This window comes from Apis dorsata, unplaced genomic scaffold (assembly GCF_000469605.1).
Source record: "Apis dorsata unplaced genomic scaffold, Apis dorsata 1.3 scaffold_987, whole genome shotgun sequence".
Classification (NCBI taxonomy): Eukaryota; Metazoa; Arthropoda; class Insecta; order Hymenoptera; family Apidae; genus Apis; species Apis dorsata.
Window position 1 is genome coordinate 42,452 of NW_006264090.1, and position 8,289 is coordinate 50,740.

An 8,289-nucleotide genomic window follows, 5' to 3' on the forward strand; every position below is an offset into this window, starting at 1 on the left:
ATTTATAATAGTTTAAGCAAAAATAAAGAAAAAATAAAATTAAGAAGTTTTTTTCTAATTTTTAAATTTTTTTTTATTTCTTCAATTATAAATATAATATCTTTGAAATAATTTATTTATTTATTGTAATGAACAGTTTCATGCAATTTTTTACTTGTTTATGAAAAAATTTATAATATTGGATTACTGTATAATAATGTTTTATTGTATTTATTATTGTATTATATTGTATTATATTTATTATATATTATAAATATTTTGAAATAAAAATATTTGCATCTGATCTTAATTCATATTAATTGAATAAATACATTTTTTTTTCATTTATCAAAACATACACACACATATATATATTTATATATCTCTCGAAGCAGTTTATTATTTCATTATTATCATTAATTTATGTTAAAATTATTATTATATTGGTTTTTGTAAATAGTTATCTTATATATAATAATATAAATTCAAATATATGTATATTAATAATAAAAATAATAATAATACTAATAAAATAATAATATACTTCGAAATATTATTATAATCAATAAATATATCAGATAAGTCAATCATTAAATGTTATAGTCAATATATTCAGGCAAATAAAAATTTTTGTTCAACAGTTAATATTAGCATACAAAAACTTTTAAATGGAAAAATAAAAAATAAAAAAAGAATATTTTCTGAAATATATTATATTAAATATACTATATACTATAAATAATTAGATATTTTTTGTTTTATTTAAATTTCTTAGAAAAAAGAATATGAGAAAAATAGCCAAAATTAAATTATTTATGCATTAATTTTCGAAAAAATAACTAGGAATTTCGAAAACAAACTAGAATTCTATATTATCTCTATTTTCTATATGTTCTCATTAAATATTTGTTAAATTTATTATAAATAATACTTTTATATTTGAAATAATTTCATTTAATTTCTGAAATTATTTATTTTATTAGTTTTTAAAAATAATTTATTTATTTTAACAAAATTTTAACAAAAAAATAAAATTAATGAACTTAAGTTTTTTAAATTAACTAACTATTAAGTTCAAATTATGGAAAAAAAATTATTTTTGTGTTTTTTTAAACACAAAATTTTTTTTTAAATCTTTTTTGGAGATATTAACTAATATTATCATAATTGTGATTTATAATAAGATATAGTTTCAATTTGTAGTATCATTTTGTATCATTATGTTTTAAATTTAATAATTGATATTTATTCCATGTAATTTTTCTAATTAAATTTATACTAACTTATAAATCATGTTAAATGATTAATTAGCATATTTTATTTTTATTAATAAATTCCAAATTTTATTAATGTAATTTTTAATTCAGCAAGAATATAAAATATTTTGAAATAATTACATGAAATTATATATAAATTACAAGAAATATCTTAATATATAGACTACATAATAAATAGTAAAATCATCCAATCTCTCATTTTCGATTTCATCAAAACAGAACTTATATATGAAATATGATGAATTTACTACAAAATTACACCAGAATCTCAATAGTATATTCTTATTGTAATGCAATTTTTCCCATTATATATATGAAAAAATACATTTAAACTTTGCGATAGATAGAAAAAATAAATACAAAATATAATAATATTGGACGATAATAGAACAAATAATAATATATAAAATATATTTATATAAAATAAAAAATTAAAATCATATACAGAATAAGATAGAAGTAGATATTTATATAATCAGTCATAAAAATATTCATTTATATTAACAAATTTAATAAATTTTATTATTAAAATTAATAAATAATTCTCTTTTGAATGAAATATTATGATCATAATGATATATGGAATAATTTTTTAATTTTTAATTTTTAACTTTTTAATAGAAAATCACTTCGAGAAGATGGAATTAACTTTTAATATCATTTTTTAAATATAACTTTGTAATGATATAAAATAGAAAATATTAAATTATAAAATATTCAAGTTTTGATATTCTAACATGCTATTATAAAAAATATTTCTAATCGAAACAAAATATAAAAAAAAAATTTAAGTAATAATAGTACTTAAAAGATTTTCCATTAAAAAATAAATTATTTTAATATATTATTATTCTGTCATATCTATTATATTCTATATATATTTATTAAAATCAGATTTTTCAAAATAAATAAATTTTCTTAGAATATTTTGCAACTAATATATACGCATGAAAATTAAATTTTTGGTAAGAATATAAAGTAAATGCTTTCAATTATTATTAATTCAATAAAATGAATCAAAAATCAACGATCAACAAACTACATCATTTAAATACTTGTATTTCTTAATACAATATTATAAGATTATATATATATAATATGCATAATATGCAAATAATATAAATTCTAATTATAATGTTTATATAACTTGAATTAGAAAAGATTCATATATCTATATATCTTACAAGGAAATCTAATTTAAAGATCTTGATTTTAATGAAAGTTTATATATATACAATATACATTTTATATGTAGAGAAATTTTTTTATCAATAGCAAATTTCTATAAGAGTGTAAATGAACCCTCAAAAATTTCAGTAACTTTTCAAAATTTGAGTATTTTTTTAATTTCGTCTGAGACTGTACAACGAGGGAATAAATTTTCCAATCAATATTTCAATCATGACATGAAAAATTTCATGAAAAAAATTAGAATTGCATATTGAATTTAATTTCTGAGCGAATGGAAATATAAAATATTTTTATTAATATTATTATTTTTTAATATTGCATAAATTAATTATTTTATTTATTTGATTAATTACAAATAAATAAATATATACTTAAATACAAATAATAAATATGGTATACTTAAATTTATATATATAAATATATATAAATAATGAGAAATTTATTTTCAATTATTTATTTTTTACTATAATATTAATATCATTATATGCTTATAATTATTTATTACATTTATTATTTAATTTCACTTCTTGTAAGAATTACAATTAAGAAATATTATTTTTATTATTATTTACCAAAATGTTCGCCTTGTCTAAAATTTCTTTAATTAAATAAAAAACACAACATCAATCGAAATACTTATTTGATAAATAATAATTAAAATTATTTAAAATAATTACTTTTAAATTATAATATGAAATATATTGCATTTCATTTAGATATGCCTGGATCTAATTATATTGACATTTCATGGTATTAATATTAGATTAAAGAGAACAGACAAAGAGCACGTTCATACGAAGGGACAAGAGGTAGAGGGAAAGATTCAGTTAGGAGAATCGGCGACAAAGCAATAGCAGTTCGACTCCAAACGACCAAGTCGCGACGAAATCTCCAGCTAAGAACCTCCTGTTCGTGGAAGAGGCATTGGATCGTATGATTTTGCCTCCATGAATTACCGAACGAGATTCCAGAGCAAATCCTGACGCGCGGGGAATATCTTGTTTCTTTTCCATGAGAAGTAGAGGCCGATTTTATCCCGATTCGCTGGTTGACGATCGCCTTTACACGGATTCCATCGAGGAGCCGAGGCATTCCAGTCTCCATTTCGTCCCGTGTACATTTCACCATTGGGATTTGTTCCACCAGCTCCGCGGAATCGGGATATTTACGATTTACAGGCAGAGAGCAGAACTCATGAACTCGTCTCACCGCGGTACCAGCTCTTTTGTCGGCCTCGCATCGTTTAACTCCTTCGCATTTGTTCCCGGGAAACGGTACCAGAAGCTTTGTTCCTTTGAAGCTTTAGTCCAACTAGATCGGAACAATACTGCTGAGATATTTGTAGCGATTATTATATTTCTAGTTTACTTACTAGTTTACTTGTAATATGATAAATTTTATATTATCAAATTGAGAATAATCGATTTTTTCAATTTTTATTATTAATTTATTTATTTCGACTAAAATTCTAGGATATTTATTTATTTTTTTTAATTTCAAAGACAATTTTTATATATGTATTTTTATATATATAAATTTTCGATCATTTTATGAACAAATAAATGATAGAAGAAATTGAGATTCGTTTAAAGGATAAATTGATTAATTGTTAATTGCAAAAATGATAAATGTAGAAAGATAAAAAAATATCGATTAATTAATGATTTCTGAGATAATTTCAAGTAAAATTTTTTTTTTTACAAAAACTTTCGTTACGATTTTATTAACGATACAATTTCAATGATTCATCAATAAATATTATTTTCCTTTAACGTAAATTTTTTTAAATTTTTCGTTCCACATATTGATTAAAGGCCTAACTTTATTTAACCAAAAAAGGAGATTAATTAAATATAGCAAATTAATTAATTGTTATAATTATAATTGTAATAACATCGCATCTATATATACTGGACTGTGGAAATATACATAATAAAAAATAATTTTTACTAGTTATCTATCTTTGATATCATTTGTATCAATTGTAGTTTCAGCATATTGTTGAAAAATTATTATTTATTGAAAAATTGGCTATGTAAGTTATTATGTATATTATTATATATATAATATTTTTTTTTTAAAGATGTTTTATGTTTTTACGTTCTCTATAATTACATTATAAATATTAAATGAATCTTTTAAATTCTAATAAATTCTAATAAATCTTGTTTATTATTAATATTTTTTTTTACATATAAATAATTAAAATCAAAGAAGAATATTGAATCCAAAATAAACGTTTATATCTAATTAATTTAATTTTTATGTTTTCTAAATTTTATAGTGTTATTATCTAAATATTATATTCTAAAATTTTATATTGTTTCTATAAAAATTTAAATTGTTATCTTGTTATTAAGAATGTAATTTTTATGTTTTGTTTAAATTTATAAATACATCACAACTTATGTTCAACTAATTAAAAAATTTTTAATCATTATTAAAATGTGGATATTTAATTACTAATATTTTATAACATGTAACATAATATTTTTGATATTATATTATTTTATTATCATTAAAATAAATTGTTAATATTAACAATGTTAACATATTTTTGATTCATCTATAAATATAAATTTCGACAATAGAACTACTTAACTAATATAGAAATTTTTAGAAAAACATTTTCAATTTCAATTGTTATTATATTAATTATATTTTATTTAATCATTTTTAATTATTCAATCACATAATTCAATATATCTTACTAGATACAAGAACTTTTATAATAATATTTTGTTCACATAATTTATTAAAAATCAAAAATTGAAAAATGAATCTACTAATCCAGATCTTATTTTATAATGTTGCAATTGATCTTCCATATACAAAAAAAAACCATATATGACCTTATAAATGATGAGTTTATTATGAATAATTTTGTTTTTAATACTTTTAATCATCTTTAATCATCATAATAAATTGCAAAAATAAATTGATCACTAAGAGAAAAAGTTATTTATATTTATATATTCAGAATTTATTTAAAAAAATATATACAAAATATTTATAAAAAGAAAAAAAGATAAGATCTTGTTTAGAATATCGGAAGTTATATTTTATAAACATATCACGCGATAGAAATGACGCATTTGAGAACATAGTAATATACTTACAGAAAATAATATTTATTGAGTTGCTCAAGTAGCTAACTTATATATAATGCCTATTGATAATTGCTGATAATAAAAATCATATATGTGTAATGCGCATTATAATATATGTTATAATATATTATATTATTATATTAATATATATATAATTAAATTAATTTTAGCTTTGCTTGTATATTATAATTAAGATTTTCGTAATATGTCAATAATATATCCTTAGCGAAAAAAGCTTTAATAAAATATATTTTAAGTAAGTAATATATAGGACATAGCTCATTCTCAATTAGCTTTTTTTTCTCTATTTTCAATCAGAATAGAGCAATATATTTATATAATAAGAGCACAATAATTAATTTTTTTAAAATATGTATATAATAAAACAAGAAAATTAATAAAAAATTCGTAATTTAATATATTTAATTTCTTCTAGTAATATTTATTTTGTATATGAAGCATTTGTGTTAGTTTTTTTTATATTTTATTTTTAAATAAGAAAATGAATCATTTTTTATTTAAAATAAAAATAACAAATAAAAAACTAATAATTATTTCAAACAAAATAAAAAATATATTTAAAATAATAATAGTAAATAATTAATAAATAATAGTAAATAATATTTATATATATATTTGAAGTTTACTTTTTCTTATATCTAAGTACGATTCATATATGTATATTTTAAATTATATATAATGGCAACATTATAAATGTTTTTATTACGACTCATCACTACTTTTTTTTCTTTTTTACTTTTATTATAATATTTTTTATTTCTAATATTTATATTTTTATACTTTTCTATTATTTTTGTTAAGATTTGTAAACTTCCAGATAAAATAGCACATTTTATGATTTTCAGTATTTCTTAATATTAATGATATTAATTTATCAAAATTTTAATACATATTTATATATTAAAAATATCCTTTTTTTAACATAAAGTATAAAAAAAGATTAAACACAGTTAATATTTTTTTATATAAATTTTACATAAAAAATTTTAAAAAATTCATTTATGTAAAAAATATGTGGAACAAATAGTAGAACACATCTAAAAAAATGAGTTTTTTTTGAAAATGAAAAAATTAAGATATTTAAAAATTTAAGACATATTTTTGTGTGTTGAATCTGAATGCGATTTATCATTTTAAGTTTAGAAGATAAATGAATACAAAATATCAATTTTTGCTATATTAGTGTCTTTTTGATATTTCAATAATACGATTATATTACTATTAAAATTAATTAAACTCATTAAATTATTATAAAAATTTAATATATTAAAAACTTCTTATAAAAAAAGCATATTTATTTTTGGTAGGTTTTATGAAGTTCCTCAAGATCTGTTCTTGTACGCTTCTTAATCAGAATTCTCTTTTAAAGAAAAAGTTAATTACGATTTCATCCAAATTCTCGTGAAGCACGGCCAATGATCGGATTCTTATATAGATTTTATCGAGCATTTCAATAGTTTCGTGCCGTCTTCGAAGTAATTTTCATCATTGAGATTTGTTCCAAGAGCTTGAATTCGAGTGTCTACGAGTTGCAGGGTATAGAAAGGTCTCGCTTCAATTTTCTGCTGGTTTGACTACTTCGTCATATTAGGTCGTTAACTAACTTCTGCGAATCGGCTGTAAATGGTGATCTACATTCACAAGGGAAGTTATTCAGACGTCATTTCAAAAAATAACTGTTGGAAGTTATATTATCGAATAACTGGAACGAATACCATTCGTTCAGAAAATTTGATATTAGCTAAGAAAATGGCGTCAAAATCAGTTATAAAAAAAAATAAAAATGATATGAATATGAGCATAAGTATAAATTTTAAATCTTTGAGAAACATAGTTTTAAATATAAAGTGTTTAAATTTTAGTATTTTATTTTTTATATTGAAAAAATATTCCTTAACGAAATTCCTTAATGAATTCAAAATGAAAAAAATTATGAAAATTATAACATATTGATTTCATGAATTCAAAGAGATTTATAAAATAAAATAAAAATTTATTTGAAATAAAAAAATAAATAAATTATAAATAAAATTTTATAAAATAAAATTATATATACACAAATATATATACACAATTATATACAATATATATACAATATATACAAACATTTAAATATTTTAAATATTTAAAATCAAAACTTTTGGATTAGAATTTTTTTATAAGATAATATGATAGCGTATTAATTGTATTAAATTAATTTATAAATTATTTATTATTTTAACAAATATAGTTTTGATGTAATATTGTTAATTTAAACTATACATTAAAACTATACATATATTAATCAATTTAAATTGTAAGTTTAGACTGATTAAAAAAATTAATTGACTTCGAAATATTCAAAATTTCATTACTTATATAAATTAAATTAAATTAATTAAATAATTTTAAAAAATAATTTTATTAAGTATTTATCAATATTAAAAACAATTTAATATAAAAAGAATTTCACAAAAAGATCAAAAGTATTAAATATTTAATTAAAAAAAATTTAAATTATCCTTTTTAAGGATTAATATATTTTCCAAATCTATTTAAATTAACTAAAACTAATATTTGTAATAGATTCTATTAAATAAAATATTTTATTCTAAAAAATTGTATTATAACAAAAAATATTAGTTCAATATTTCTTTCTATGTATGTAAATTTTTTATTGTAATTCTTATTATATATAAATTATTGTATATTGATATTTTATTAAATTTATA